Here is a 17359-nt window from a genome sequence, read left to right on the forward strand (position 1 = left end):
CTTTGCATGTTGTAGATCCAGAACAGAATGACTGATCACATGGTATATCTGGCTCCGGGGGCCAAACACTTGTGAGAACAGGCCAAACCCAAACCCTAATCCTAACTCAGCCTTGAAACAAAACCGCAAAACCTAGCCTCAACCCAATCTAGACTTGAATATCACCCAGCCTACCTCTAGAATGTAGACGCCGGCACAGTGAGCAATGCCAGGGTTCCTTCTGCCTTATTTAACAGGATGTTTCCTGTCTTTTGGAGGAAAATTCATCAAAACGTTTGCCATTGTAATACAGCTTGTATATGAAATTAACGCGTTTCTATTAGCAAATTTCCTCGTTGATGTAGTTTGATATAAAAAGACATGAAGAGAGACAGTTAAGTTAATAAGCAATGGATTGATTTTCAGCAGCAACAAACTATCTTATCTCAGAGATTCATGTAATTGTTTTCCCCTAACTTTGATTTATTTGGGGCTGTCAGAAGTAACAGAAAATTAATAGATTCATAGATTTTAAGGTCAGAAGGGACCATTAGACAATGGATTGAGCTCCTGCATAGCACTGACCCATACTGAGCCCAATAACTTGTGTTTGACTAAGCATATCTTCCATAAAGGCATCCAGTCTTCATCTGAAGACATCAAGTGATGGAGAATCCACCACTGCCCTTGGTCCTTTTACTTTCAAAGCAGCACGACTGATAGAGTTGTGCAAAGAGCTTTTTTTTTTATTATTTGCTTGGCCCAACCAAAAAATAAACACATACAATTTGAGAGAATCAGCTACCAGCTGCAGAGATGAAGCTGTTATACTTTGTGTAAAAGACTTAGGTCTTCCACATCCCAGGTGAGCGACCTAACAACCAGCCTAGAGAGTCATCTTCTCTCTCACACACACTGGCTCAATGAATAGCTTCAGCAGGAGAAACAGAGAGCCCACCTGCCAGAATATCCGAGAGTGCAGAGGTTAGGGAACTCAGTTGCAATTTAAGGAACTCAAATTCAAATCCCTGCTCCCTTCAGGCAAAGTGGGGACTTGAACCTAGGTCTCCCAAATCCCAGGTGAGTGCCCTAAATGAAGGGCTATCGGGTAGAAGACAGGAGACACCAACTTGAGGGGTTTTGAAAATGGTATCCAAGTAGCCTTAAGCTAGCTCAAAAATGTTTGTCTGAGACAATTTGGGAAATTCAGCACAACTCTGTAAATAGTTTCAGTCAACCCAAAATTGCTGTTTATTTTCTGAAAAATGCGTCAAATTTTTCACACAGCTCTAATGATTGGCTTGGGGGAGGTAGAGGAAGCACACATCCCTAGAGGGAGTATTTAAAATTAAAACAGCATTTTTTTAAAAGTCTTTTTTTCTATAAGATGAGAAAAAAATGCAATATTTCCTTTAAGTATGTGGGGGAAAGTAGCTGATTTCTTCAGAAATAAATGCCAGAAAGTCTGCCTACTTAGTGTTAACCTTATATCCACAGACTCTCATTCATCTGCTGGATCTAACTGATAGGAAATTTATTACCTTGGCTCCGTTCTGAAAAGCCACATCATTTTCATCATACAGCACGCTTCCATTCCATCAGTCTGAGTCCAGTCTCTCTCACCAGTCTTATAGCAATGTAACTGCATTTATTTCAGTGGAGTGGCTCCTGATTTATACTACTGGATCTGAGAAGAGGATCAGGCCCTGCGAAGTTTTGCCAAAACTTGCTTATGTCAAATATTTGTTCAGAACAGTAAGAAACCCTTTACCAGTTTCTTTGCTGCAAAGGAATGCTTGAGAGAATTGACTGTAACATCTGCAATGGATTGTCTGTAGAAGTGGGTGGTAATTACATAGGCAATTCAAGTTTCTAGAGACACCAGACACGCCCCATTTTTCTGTCTAAAGCTCTTTGACCATCAAGGACTGAATGCACTGCAGAAATGTTGCAAGAGTGTTGACATACTCAAACTCAAAATTCGTTGGAGATAATCTCTCCCTAATACATTCTGTCTGGCCAATGTATACATTGTGGGCAAAACTACCTTCAAATGGAAGGCAAACATTTTGAATGAAATTTAACATTGACATATGGCTCCTCAGCTGATGCAGGTCAGCACAGCTTCATTGACTGTCATGGAGTGATGGCAATTCATACCAGCTGAGGACCTGGCCCTGAATGAGAAATAAGAAGTGGAATAACAGAGACAGAGAGACACCATACTTTGGCCTTCATAGACTAAAGGTGCTGAAGAGGGAACTCAAGTCAAACAGAAGGCCTTATGAAGAATAAGGAGGAAGAGGGAGAAAGGCAATCAAACCCAGGCTCCCCACACTCAAAGCAGAGATGTTCTGTGCTATGTTTAAAGGCTACAGCGGGTCTAAAAATGTGACAGACCAGGTTTTCCTATCAGAAAATGCAGTTGAGTCTAAATTGAAAAGTTTTGTGGGAACATGTTGATTTTGACAAAAATTTCACTGGCAAAAATCAAAATGAATCATTTAGACTCCTGTTTATTTTGATCACATAAAATTGGTTCATTTTGATAAAGGTAAAAACATTTTGTTTTGAGTTTACCATTTTGTTTAGTTTCATTTAGACGTTTATACTATACGAAGAATGGTTTATATTATATTTAATATTGTACAGAATATATGATGTAAACATTATGCTCTAATATAAAACAAACGTTCCCAAAAATAACATTTTTACCTCATCAAATTTGACACTGTTGAAACAAAACATTTTGATGGTTCCAAATTAATATATATCAATATCATTCTACAGAAAGTTTTGACGTTTTGCCTTTTTGTTCTGATTAGGAACAGAAACACATTTAGAAAGGTCAGGACTTCCTGGGGAATAGAAACTCCACTCTTCCTATCAGCTCTGTTTATGAAGCAATATGGGGGTAGGGGACCTGCCTGCACTCAAGCCAGCATAACCTCTGGCCACAAGGAGTGGCAACTCTATACGAAGAGCAGCAGCATGCTCTAGTGGACTGAGCAAGAGATTAATCAGAGGTCTGGCACTAACTCGTAGCTGTAGAGAAAAAGCTTCAGATATCTATGTGTAAAGTTAGGCACTGCAATCCAGAGGTGCAGAGCACCTGCAACTTTCACAGATTTCACCGTGAGACATAGGATCTGAGCACCACTGAAAATCAGCTCACTTTTCTTTAGTGGCCTAAATATGAATCTTGGAGTGCAACTTCACATCTGTGCCTCAGTTTCCATATCTGTAAAATGGGGACAATAATGATTGCTTACCTCATTGGACAATTAAAGTAGTTGGTGTTTGAAAACTCTATATAAATTGTAAAGCTCACTTGTCCCTCCAGGCACAAGGGATGTAGAGCCCCCCCAGAACCCAGATTAATTGAACAAACATTCTTTGCCAATCTTTTGTTAATGCTGATACCTACGCACAGACCCCAGTTGGGATCTACTTCTCCTGTAACAGGAGGCTAAAACAGGCTGAACACAATTAACCCCTTGCCATGTAATGTTTACACACATTATTACTGAAATTTCTAATATGGTGGCTCCCATCTGCAGGGTGCTGGCATTGTCCACATGCCCAAGATGATAAATGATGTTTGGGGTTCTCCCCAGTAGCAAGTATTTCCAAATGGCAGAAATTGTTATTAGCTAATTTCTTGTCAGCACTGTAGTGGATTTGGAGCAGAGGCCTTACAGAGCAGTTCAAGGAGGGTGTTCCATGAGTATGAAAAATAAAAGTGGGAAGATAGTTAGAAGAGAAGCAGACAAATGGGTGGTTGGGAGTGGGAGTGAAGCGGTTGAGTGGAAGGGGTGTGGGGGGGGAACTAATAACTGACAATTTATAAATAGAGGCAGATTTGCAAAGGAACAATTAAGTTTGGGTACATGGCAAAGAATCACAACATCAAGACCTGGTCAAACTAGAAAATTAGGTTGTGATAATTGTCACTCAGGGGTGTGAAAAATCCCACCCGAGTGGCACAGTTAACCGAATCCCCATGTAGACAGAAGATAGGTGAACAGAAGAATACCTGTGCTGATGGGAGATTACCAATGCAGCATTTTAAATGTAGACAAGCTTTAAGAATCATCTCTCCAAATCTGCTGGACAGCTACACGCATAGCAGTATAATTATGATGAACAGGGCACTTTTCCAGGTCAGAAGAGGAGAGGAAACTATCCCAGTACACTACTAGACTAGGATCAGGGTCGCACAAAATGGCTTAAAGCACACTTTGCTTCTGAATTGTGTTGTACACATCTTTGCTGCAGATGAGGATCTGAACTGTTGACTTAAATGGCACTGCTCACATGAGAAAGGGCTTGAAAGACCAGGATCAGAGTTCATATGCTTAACTTCTCTGTTGTGTGAGTTAAAACATTTAAGATATTGTTTGATAAAAACTTCACTTCAATATGAAGTCCTTCAAAACTGAAGGACCTAGAGTGTTCCTATTTTTGTTCATTGTAATTAGAGCCTTCTTAAATTTGCTTTCATTTCAATTTTCTGTCAGATAGAAAATCATCATTTATAGGCTCTTTTCTTTTAAAAGAAGATTAAATAGTCACTGTAAATGATTTTTTTTAAAAAAAGGAGTTAGAGAAGTAAATTAGGAAGTGTTATACCAAAGTGCATATATTGAAAATGTAACTATTGTCATAGATTTAGTATAATCAAACACTTTTTCTTTAGAAAGCTTTTGCTACATGTTCCAGAAACACAACTTTAAAACAATAACATATTAATTGAATGGAAATGAAATTGCTTTCTTAAATTGCAGTGTAATTGACACGGAATAACATAATGCACAAGATTGCATAAAGTGTTTACAACTCTCTTTCCAAGTTCAAGCAGTTTCTAGCTTCATAAGCACCCAAGCTCAGTGGTACATTGATGAGCCTCTCTCTCATTTCAGAGCATGAAGACATCCTCCGAGCTCTAGTCTCTCTCCAATGGAATTTCAGGACATCACCTAAACAGATGCTTGAGTAAGTATTAATTACTCCCATGGATGATATCTAAAACCTGTATCTTCCAAGAGAAGGTCCTGTTACCCTGCCATTGATAGGATCAATATTAAATGGCACTGATGTCCATTGGGTGACTGAGCACAGATACTAACACTGATTGAGGCTGGGAGTTTTTAGCATGTGTTTAAGAGCTGTTTAATGGGGGATCACTGGCTTGGCAGCAACACTGCTGAGAAGAATCTGGGAGTTGTGGTGAATCACAACCTTAACACAAGTCAGCAATGTGATGCTGTTGCAAAAAACAAAAAAGCAAAGGCAATATTAGGTTGCATTAAAAGAAGCATAGCATGTAAGTCACGGGAGGTGATAGTATCATTCTACTTGGCCTCAGCTAGAGTAGTGATCCAGTTTTGTTCACCAATGTATAGAAAGGATGTAGAGAAACTGGAAAGGATCCAGAGGCGAGCAACAAAGATGATTAGAAGGATGGAATGCAAGCCATACGAGCAATGGCTGGGTATGGTAAATTTGGAAAAGAGGAGATTAAGGCGGGGACATGATAGCGGTCTTCAAATACCTGAAGGTGGAGAAAAGTTGTTCTCTCTTGCAACAGACGGCAGGACAAGAGGCAACAGATTCAAACTACAGCTCAGAAGATTTAGATTAAATCTCAGAAAAAACTTCTTAACTGTAGGAACAATAGGACAATGGAACAGATTGCCTCAGGAGATCGTGGAAGCACCTTCGTTGGAGGTTTACAAAGGGAGGCTGGATAGCCACCTGTCTTGGGTGGTTTAGACACAAATTCTGAATCTTGGCAGGGGGTTAACTAGATGGCCCTTGCGGGCCCTTCTAACCCTAGGATTCCAAGATACTGATTTTTATGTAAGTCACTTGCCCTCTTCCTCTGCTACATAATAGGCATATTTAAGGTAAGTAAGACAGTTGTCATATCAACAACATGAGAAAGTGAGCATCAGATAATAGTCCCTCCTTCAGAAATGTACGCCAAAATTAGTGTCGCAATAATGCAAAGCCTGACTACCAGGGGGTGTACTTATCCGTGTGAATAATCCCTTTAAAACTAGTCGGAATACCACACCTCTTTCAAAACTGACCAAGTACGACCCCACACCAAACACTGCTGGACCAATCTTCTGTTTGTAATCAATTTTCCTTCCACCCCTGCCCCCCCATTCACCTCCCCCCCCCAATAATACAGGAATTCCTAGTTCATGGATCGCATACTTTTTATGCTCCATGATATAATTCATCCTGGCCTTGGAAAGAGAGTGAATGAGGGCACCATATACCTTTGAATTTGCAAACACTTTTTCCAGTGGTAATATCAACACCAGACCCCCCCCAACCCCCACCCCTCCTCATGAGTCATAAAGAAAGATTATAATGTCAAGTTCATACACATAGCTACTATTTGAGATGAGAGGGAAGATGATCTGGTAGTAAGGCACTAGCCTAGGGCTCTGGAGACATGTGCTCAAGTTCCTACTCTGCCACAGACTTCCTGTGTGACCTTGGGCCTCAGTTCCCCATCTGTAAAATGGGCTAATAGCACTTCCCTAACTCCCAGGGATGGTGAGAGCACACATGAGGTCCTCAGATATATAGTAATGGGGCCTATATATGTACCATCGATAGAACAATATAATTAATCTGTTTTACACCAGGCCCTTCATCACAGTCTAAAATGCCTTGATTTTACACATAAAATAAAATTTGTGACGGATTTTATTTTTAGTCTATGTTCTTAACACGAGACTGTCTAGTATCAACATAGGGAAGGCTAGTGTCCCATTTTGGCACTGCTTTCCGACTGGAAGAAAATAATTGACAGGAGTGTCATTATTGTCAACAGAGGAATTTGTAGTATTGCTCTAAGGAACTGAGCAACAGCAAGGATAGGAGCTATCAAGAGATATTTAAAAGTCAGCTAGAGGTTAGTAGGAATGGCTTGCAAAACTATTCTTGAAAACATAGCAGCAAGAGAAGAAAGAAGAAAAGAAAAAAAAGAGTACTGTTTCCAGTCAGAAGATACACTGATCTCATCCCCAGTCATTTACCCAGAATCTAGACTATACACATAATTCAGAACATCTATAGCTTTAAAAAAAGAAAACTAAATTGTCAAAAGCTCACTGGACTTTTGGCTACTGGACTAGCCTAGAGCTCCTCCTTGTCCCTAGCCAACTCCCCTCCACTCCTGCAGAGCAGCCCTTCTCCTACTACCAACTTCCTCTCGTTATAAATCTACCCCAGCTCCAACCCCCTTCATCAGTCATTAGGCCTTATCAAGCCTTGGCTCTCCTCCAGGTGCAGCTGATAAGGTTAATTGAGCTATTTTACCTGTTCAGTCCTTGGGTGGGGCAGAGCCTCCATTGGAGGGACTCGTGAAATTCTCTGTAAGAATTTACAGATGTGCATTTGCGATTTTTTTTAAAGCAAAATCATCAAATTCATACATAAAAAAGTGGTTATTCAGTGTGTATTACAGAACTTAGTTTAAAAAAAAAAGCAGTCAAAAGAATTCTATGAGGGAGGCACAAAGGAGGCTAGAATAAAGCTTCACAGGAGAAAAGGGAGAGTGTGGTGGTTGTGAATTGAGTTGTTTAGCCAAAAGTGAGCAACACTGAAAGGTGGTCTTCATAATACACAATGGACACATTTTTAAAGGGACAGGGGGGAGTAAGAATCGCTGATAAAGGATAAAAGTTGCTTTTTTGCTGTTATTGGGGCTTGGTTTTTTTAATACTTTGTGATGTCTATCAATGAGGATGGAAGATCCTCCATGGATATTAAAAGATATTGCATGTCCTTCTCTAAAGCATGGTTACATTTTAAGTTTGGTTCACCAAATATTCTCCCAAATCTGCAGCTATGTCCAGCTAATGGAAGTACTTGCGTGCGTAGGATTGGATACGACCCTTTCAAAACCTTAATTGCTGATATCAGGATTTCTCTAGCACATGGGTTCTAAGCCTTTGGCCACCATACTGTAAATCAGTTCAATGCATTTCTCTACCCCAAGTGGGAAATGTAAGACAACCTCAGTCTGGTGTTTATCTGCTATACAACTTTTGCCTTTGCCACACCCCAAAACCTGAGTCTTGGTCAATAGTATTCTCTTCTTTAATAGCATTTGCTTTCACTCACCAGCATTATCTCAGGATTTTGTAATGGAAAAGAAGTGTAAGAAATCGTGTTTCAATGTGAAATTAAAGATGTGTAGAATTCTATGACATTACAAATAGTACGCCAGCTGGTTTAAACTGCCAGAGTTCAGCTTAAGTCAATGCAGCCATATTGATTTACACCAACTGAAGATCTGGCCCCAAGTGCCATGGACCAATGGCCAATTGGAACTGTGGGCATTCAGCTCCTCTGAATTACCCGCCAGCAACCAACTGAACTCATGTCCAGGCCTCTGAAAGTCAAGCCCCATATTTAGCTGCCTCATTTTATGCATCTCTGCTTAATTTTTTGACTTCCGTTCTTAAAGATTCCTGATCCACCAAAATCCATTTTCAATCTGCTAGTAATTGTTCTCTTTCTGAATTTTCCTGGCAAACCCCGGTTAGTTTACGAAACAAGCTGTATGGGAACTTAGGGATTTTTTAGTCACCCTCTTGGATATCAAAGAAACAGTGCAAAGCTACTGAGAGTGGAAATATGTTTTTTAGCTGCTCTTATCTTAGGTGCGTGGGGACAGATAAAAATGTAAGGAAAATGTTCAAAGCTTTCCATAACTATTATTCAATTTTATATTTATGTGTATTAGATTAAAATGATTAGCATTTAAAAGATCTGAAATGAGAGAGATAAATATTGGCAGAAGGTAGGAAAGGCCAAAAGGGAACCTGGGGCAAAAATGAAAGCACTAACATTTCAAACAGAAAAACGAAGTAAGAAGGGTTTCCAAAAGTAGACTAAAATGACTTCACACATAGGCTTACGGGTTTTTTTTTATATATTCTTTGCTCTCCCACAATCAAGATAAGAACATAGAGGTACCAAGGAAGTGAATTTTCTAAGGCTAAATGGGAATGTTTTTAAAAAGTGCAATATTGATTTCTGGATTTCTAGTGCTGTATAAGTAAAGTAGCTATTGCATTCTGATGCTAAGTTTCAGAGTAGCAGCTGTGTTAGTCTGTATCCACAAAAAGAAAAAGGAGTACTTGTGGAAATCTGTTAGTCTCTAAGGTGCCACAAGAACTCCTTTTCTTTATTCTGATGCTAAGTTATTTTCGGAATGCAGTGCATCCTCAAGATTGCACATGGGAAAGAGCTGGCTGCAGTAGATACTCTGAAAATCAGGCAGGATTCTCTGGGACTGTTGTGTTGTACTCTACGACTTGGGTGACAATCTGTATTGCTGTGGATGTGCAGTGACATTTGAACTGCTCTATATGTTCATAAATACTCATCCAGCTACATAGTAGCATTGCAGTGGCAGAACTAATGTTTTACTGTTTGCTTCACGGTTATTTGCTCAGTTAAATGAATATTTGTTTTTCTGTCGAGGTGCATTAGTTAGCATAAGAGGTGTAGGCATCGTTGCAATTTTATTAACATTATATAACGCTTAGGATAATGACAGGCTGGCTCAGGTTGACAAAGTTGTTAATAACCTTAGCTTTTTTCTGATGCGACTGAGTTAAAATACTGTTTTAATTAAAATATCGGTTCAAAATAAAGTTATTTCAAAGAGAAGGATTTAGAGTGTTGCTATTTTTAACATTGTAATTACATCCTTCTCATGACCACTGGCAGGTAGAATATTATTTATTTCAGCTAGAAAATTATAATTAATATGCTTTTCTTCTGAAATAGTCAAGGCGGGGGGGAGGGGGGTTAACTTACACCTTGAAGGCACAGTTTCGGTTGGGGGGAGGGGCATAGAGGTGCAGTGTTCTGGGGCTGCACCCTAGTATACACTGAGAGCACACCCACTGCGGCAGGTTTTCAGATAATTCATTGTGCACCCTGCTTGGGCAGCCATCTACACTAGGCCATGTGCAAAGGGGATCATTACCCTCTTTCAGACCCATGGCCATGCCTCCAACCCACTTTTTCAGGGGTGTCTTGTGTTTTTGGATGCATGTGCAAGGGAAAAATGCTTGTGCTCTGAGGAGCAAAGGAACAGTTGTATAGGGGCACAAAGGGGGATGTTTCTTGCCATCCTCTTTTGTAGCCTCCATAATGGTGTCTAGTTTTTTCTAGCCAGCTTCTGAATGTACAGAGCATGCAAGATTTTTGGCACCACATACTTTCACGGTTTGCTTGCTTGCGTAGGAGTAACCTGTTAGTTTTTCAGAGATATTTTGTCAAAAGTCAAAGTGGAACTTGAAAGCCTGGTAAATCCTAGTACATCAATGATAAAATGGAACAAGAAAAGTGTTCATAGCTTTGGTAATAATATTTATAAATGTCAAACAGGCAATCTGGATACAGAGCAATATTAAAAAAAAAGTGGGTTCACACAGCTGTATGATTTCTTTTTTTAACATGGATAAATACACACAGCTAGAAAACAAAACCTTTAAAAGGGAGTGAGGTGGAAGTCACCTCTGAAAAGTTTTAAAATGTTAATACAGTTATTCGATAATTCTGGATAGCATCACCAAAAATCGTATACTGACAATTTCACCCAATGTCATTATTTTCTAGTAGAACTTAGAGTGAACAATGTACGATCTACCACACAGTGAATGATCTCAGACAAATTCATTAGGGCCAATGTTTTCACACCTGGTTCTCTAACTTTAGGCATCCAAATCCATACTCCACCTATACGAGTAGCCCTGGGTCAGAGGTCCTCAAACTTATTCACATACCACATCTTAACAGATAACAGACCAGATCTCAACAGATAGTGAAATTGTCTTATGGACCAACTCCCCTGTCATTCATGAACACCCTCTTATTCACTCTGATGTAACATCCCTATGGCTACTATAGTACTTGTTTCCATGCAAAAGTAACACCAACCAAAAGAAAAGAAAAGAAAAGAAAAGAAAAGAGGTGACATCAAAACCAAATCATTCTTTCATTTTTTGTCTTCAATTATTCAAATCTTTACATTTGGGAGCAGGAATAATTTTCACACTGCTGCAAGCAAGAGCAGATGACAACATTACGACCACGATCATTTTTCTACTGACATTTTTAGTGGCCACATTATTCTGTCCCTTTTCCTTGGTTATTTACACTCTCAGTCTCTCCACCACCTTAGTCCTTTTTGTATGTTAGCTGCGCGACTCTTAATTTTATCTTTTTAAAGGAAGAAAAGATTTTTCATGCGGTAATGAAAGAAATCAATCAATAGGAGATATAAATGTATACATGATTCATTCAGATGACATCAGTCATTCATGGATAAAATCCTTTGGGACTATGGTAGTATTTTCCAATTGGATGCAATATTTTATTTAAGCATGTCCAGAAATGCTTACTCAAGAAAAAAAATGATAGGAATGAGCCCTTGAAGACTGCAGCTCCTATTGATTATCCATTCATTAATGAACAAACTACTTGTTTCAGTAAGGCCCGCTGATCTAAGCCTTAAGATACAATTACTTTTCTTTTAAACATTCATTCTAATTTAATATATATTGTCTGTTTGCACTATTCTGCAGTCCTTACTCAGGTCAGGCTCCAAGTGAGTTCAAATGAATTTTCAGGAGTAATTCCTATATAGGTGCACATTTTTAGCAAATAGTGGGGTTTTTTAATTGTGTATTCCTATTTAAATACCCCAGCACTAACCTCAGCACAGATAAGTGCATTCAGACAGAGGTAATCATATTTGCCTCATCTCTAGGTGGATTCAAATTTATATCACCACCCAACAAAAAATAAAAATTACTCCCATGAAAACAGGTGGTAGTAACACACTTCCATCCTCTTACACTTTCTTCCAGCTCCTCAACATGTACGTTATACTGACAGACTCCTTTATGCATCAACAGAATGGGTGTAAATAGGTTTATTGGAGTCTAAGGACTGAGCTTACCAGTAGTACTGCCGAGTGGTTAGGCGCCAGGGGTCACCACTCTCTTCTGTCTCTAGACGCCCCTGCCAGTGGTCATTCCAGCGCAGTGATGGTCTCCTTTTCGGTAGAGGTTGACCTGGTCCTCCGGCCCAGTCAGGAGTTGAGTCCATCCTCTTCCAGGGGATTAACAGAGTCCCACAGATTATATAGGCAAGTCCAGTGTTCCCCACAAAGCACAGAGTCTTCAGCCCATGTCCAGGCCACTGTGGGCTGTGCTGGGGTTCCCAATTTTGATTGGACCTATTCCTGGAGGTTTCATCACATGACAAGCTTTAATTCCTAGAGACTCGGGAAAAAATTGCGGGGTGCTCAGCACTCACCAGCAGCCCCCCCAACAGCTTCATCCCCTCCCCACAGTGCCTCCTGTCCACCACGATCAACTTTTCAGTGGCATTCAGGAGGCTCTGGGGGAGAAGCGAGGGTGGGGTGTGCTCGGGGGGGAGAACGAGGTGGGGCAGGAAGAGGCGGGGTGGGGATGGGTGCTTGGGGGAAGCGGTGGAGTGGGGGGGCGGGCTGAGGCAGAGCGGGAGTCGAGCACCCCGTGGGCAAGCCACATTTATCAAGGAAGTAAGAAACTCATTTGTTACCTGAGGCATTTCAATCCAAACCTGCTCCCAGCAAAACAGATGGCTAAACTCCCACTGACTTCAGTGGGAACAGGAACAGGCTCGTTATGATATAGACCCTTTCAGAAGAAGTTACAATTGCACTTAGGACTAGGTAGTTTCCTGAAGATTCTCAGGTACGTCGGAGAAGTTTGGTACCACTCTGCTAATTTAAAGCAAATTTAACTGGCCACTGAAAGAATGCCCCCATCTAGGGCAAGCCCCAGGAGATTTAGAGACACTGCAGCAAGTCTTCTGCCGTCCCGTTCCCAGCACCTGGAAAAGGATGCATGGATATTTGCAGCTTGACCAGTCCCTGTTCTCTGAAGAGGCTCTATGGGATCACTGACAGCTGGCATAAATTAGAGCAGCCTCAAACTAACCTGGATGAGCTCCGTGTCCAGGCAACTTCAGGATCAGGAGCACAAAACTTGCTTAAAGCTCTTTCAGCTTCCTCTCTCCAACCCTTCCTCAGCTGCAGCTCAAATCCTTCTTGGAGTAAGGCACTGCTCAACATGAGTAAGGGGATCAGAATCTGGCCCTATCTTTGGTTCTTCGCTGCCACAGTTAAATAAATAGCTAGGAGTCTGCTGATGACCTTTCTCTACTGTAGCTAATCTCTCATCCGTAGCGATTCAGCAAACACCCCTCGCGAATAAGCTTTCTCCAGTGACTGACACTCAGGCTGCAGATGGTAAATGACCCGTCAGACACATATTGTCCTGAACAATTTGGAAGTTGAACTGTTTTGCCACTGCGCATATGCTTGGAACCAACAAGTGTTTCAAGAGTGAGATGTCTCCTCTGCTACTGGAAACACATTGCACATTCCCTAGTACAGACACCGCAAAAGAGATACTGTGAAAAGCACATCAGATCTCTCAGTTGGTGTGTTATTTTCAGTCTCCTTTTTGTTAGACTCTCCGATTGAGCCTTGCTTGAGACTAGAACATTTTCTAGCCTCCTCTACTGGCTCAGTTTAAGATAGCACTGTGTAATGGTCCATGAAGGCAGTTTCCAGGGAGGAAAACACTTTCCTGCCTCAAGAAGCTTATGATCTCTGTTAATGTAACCCTACCTCCAGCTCTCCCTCCCCCCCCGCCCCGTATCCCCTTTGCAAAAACAAAACAGTGATGGCTGGAGCACTGTATCTTTAAAGGCTAAAAAGCCTCCCTCTCTACTCCAGGATGGAGCTGTGGGTGGGAGGAGATTCAAGATGAAGCATTTATACAGCACCTAGCACCATGGTCCACCTAGCGCAGTCCATGACTAGGGCCCTGAGGAACTATGGTAATACAAATAATATATAATAATACTGCACAGCATAAGAGACACACTGTACTCTCTCTCTCTCTTTCTCAGCAAGATTCTACATTTATCCTTTATTTGTTGTTTTCCGTAACACACGTTGCCCTTTGTTCTCTTAGAGAGCAGACCTGGCAAGGACTGTGAGAAGGGGATATTACATGTGGAGCGCATAGTTGCCCCTGGAGAGGTGATGTTCATAGACTTTAAAATTAGAAGTGACCATCCTGATCATCTAGTCTGACCTCTTTCACACTGCAGGTCACAGAACCTCTCTCACCCACTCCTAAAATAGACCCTAAACCTCTGCCTAAGTTACTGAAGTCCTCAAACCATGATTTAAAGACTTCAAGTTACAGAGAATTCACCATTTACACTAGTTTAAACCTGCAAGTGACCCATGCTGCAGAGGACGGCAACCCTCCCCCGCCCCGCCCCGAGTCTCCCCTTTAACCAGTTCCTTATCCACCTTTCAATTCTCATATTAATCCCCATCTTCTCCAATTTAATAATTCCCCATGTGGAACCGTATCAAATGCTTTACTGAAATCCAGGTAGATTAGATCTACTGCATTTCCTTTGTCTAAAAAAAAAATCAATCAGTTATCTTTTCAAAGAAAGAGATCAGGTTGCTCTGGCATGATCTACCTTTTGTAAAACCATGTTGTATTTTATCCTGGTTACCGTTCACCTCTATGTCCTTAACTACTTTCTCTTACAAAGTGTGCTACAAGACCTTGCATACAATTGAGGTCATCTTCTGGTTAATACTTAGTTTTTTTAAAGTATATACACATTATGCTTATCACTTATTATTTAATATTTTTAAGGCTTTGTCAAGGTTCCTTCCTCACTCTGAACTCTAGGGTACAGATGTGGGGACCTGCATGAAAACCCCCAAAGCTTATTTTTACCAGCTTAGGTTAAAACTTCCTCAAGGTACAAACTATTTTACCTTTTGCCCTTGGACTTTATCGCTGCCACCACCAAACGTCTGACAAATATATAACAGGGAAAAAGTCCGCTTGGAAACGTCTTTCCCCCCAGAAACCTCCCAAACCCAACACCCCCTTTCCTGGGGAAGGCTTGATAAAAATCCTCAGCAATTTGCACAGGTGAACACAGACCCAAACCCTTGGATCTTAAGAACAATGAGAAAGCAATCAGGTTCTTAAAAGAGGAATTTTAAGTGAAGAAAAAGTAAAAGAATCACCTCTGTAAAATCAGGATGGTAAATACCTTACAGGGTAATCAAATTCAAAACATAGAGAATCCCTCTAGGCAAAACCTTAAGTTACAAAAAGACACAAAAACAGGAATATACAATCCATTCAGCACAGCTTATTTTATTAGCGATTTAAACAAAACAGAATCTAACTCTATGTAACTAGATTGCTTATTAACCCTTTACAGGAGTTCTGACCTGCATTCCTGCTCTGGTCCTGGCAAAGGCAACACACAGACCGAGAGAGCCTTTGTTTCTCTCCCCCCCTCCAGCTTTGAGAGTATCTTGTCTCCTCATTGGTCATTTTGATCAGGTGCCAGGGAGGTTATCCTAGCTTCTTAACCCTTTACAGGTGAAAGGGTTTTTCCTCTGGCCAGGAGGGATTTAAAGGTGTTTACCCTTCCCTTTATATTTATGACAGACTTTGAGGAAGAAACGTAGCACTGCCAACTTGAAGTATTTAGAAATCATAAGTCAGGACCCCCAGAATCAGGAGATTTGTTTTTTAAGCCCACCACATGGTTTTACAAAATAATACACAATGGGTTCTTTTTCACTTCCCTTCTGTTTTTTTAAACATTTAAGGTTCACATTTTCAAGCTTTTCTCCGAGACCACGAAGGCTGGAGCATTCCTTTTTTAAATTAAAGTTGAGGTTCATACACAGTCACATGTCTCCAGGAGTTGGGGTTTTACGAAAAATACAAGATAGTGTGAAACATGATAAAATCATGAAATTTGGCAACATTAAGTGTGCTTTAAGGAAGGCAAAGAATCGTCAATTTGGCACACAAGAATTGGGGACCGTTCCAAGCCTGAGACAGAAGTTGGAAAGCCAACAGGAGAAGAAAGATACAAAATTAGGGATATTCAGAGTTGCCAACTGATTGTTTCAGAATCAATGGGAAGTGGAGTGACTTGCTGGCTGTTATCATGATTTATTTATACCAAAGTAGAACTCAGAGTCCCCATTTGAGATCAAGGACTCATTGCGCTAGGTGCTGTAGTGAGAGATACCGCCTGCCCAAAAGGGTTTACAATCAAAATGCCAGAGTATCTTAGACTATCTTCACTTTAACTACACTCTTTTAAAGCCTTTACTGAATCGAAGTTAATTAACAGTGGCAGTACAAACTGTCTGACCCACTGGCAGATAGCATGTAGAACACACCCACTGCCCGTGGGTGTTTAAAATCTGTTTAACTCTTTTAGGCTATTTCAGAAAGACATGTTGTGGCATGATCAATACTCACACAGTCATGGAGCATATGATGTGTCTGATACCCTTTAATTCTAGGATACTTTTTGATATTAGATAATTGCTATCAATCAGCAATGAAATCTGAACCTCTGCAAAGGAAGAAAAATAAAATTCTGAGCTTCAGGTAATCCTAATCCTTCCAGAAGAAAACATTATTCAACTCAATAGAACCTCGTTGATCAAATATATTTTAAAGTTAGTCCTGCGATTTGAAAAGAATGGAACTTAGATCTGTGCTAAATTCCTAAAGCAAATACCATGCTTATATCTACCAATACCCATGACACAGAAATATTCAGAAACTAGAATCTAACACTGCAGCCTCAACTGAGCTAAACCAGACAGATAGAAACTACACTGATAGCAAAAGAGTTAATCATAATGAATGTCTTTTCAGGTGAGTATCATAGGAAATGAAGAGTTGCACCCATTGTATACTATCGTAATAAAATTCTTTCCTCATTCTTACATTCTGCAACAGAGACCCAGTCCAAAAGCACACATTGACAAATATTCATTATTTGATGCTCAGTTATTCCGAAATTGTTCATTACACTTCAGTGAATAGCATTATGGTTCATTTTACTTGTGTAAATATCGATACAGTTACCACCTTTGCTTCTTAAGATGCTGCCTGGAATAAAAGGGAGAAAATTTTCAAAGGACACGACATTAATTATTTTTAAAACTAAATTGGTGTTGCAATGCAGTTAGATATTACGTCCTCATTAACATTAAATGACTTTGTCCTGATTGATGCTGGGACTGTGAATACCAAATGAATTAATAAATGATTAGCCACTTCACATTTTTTCCCAATAAAAGCTTGACCCTATGCTTGGCTCCACAATTAAAACGTTGGACTTCTCTTTGCCTGAAGCAGTACTTCAAGCTCCTGTACCTTGATATAAAAATCCAGCTGGTTTGCTCTGCCATTAT

This window comes from Eretmochelys imbricata, chromosome 9 (assembly GCF_965152235.1).
Source record: "Eretmochelys imbricata isolate rEreImb1 chromosome 9, rEreImb1.hap1, whole genome shotgun sequence".
Taxonomy (NCBI): domain Eukaryota; kingdom Metazoa; phylum Chordata; order Testudines; family Cheloniidae; genus Eretmochelys; species Eretmochelys imbricata.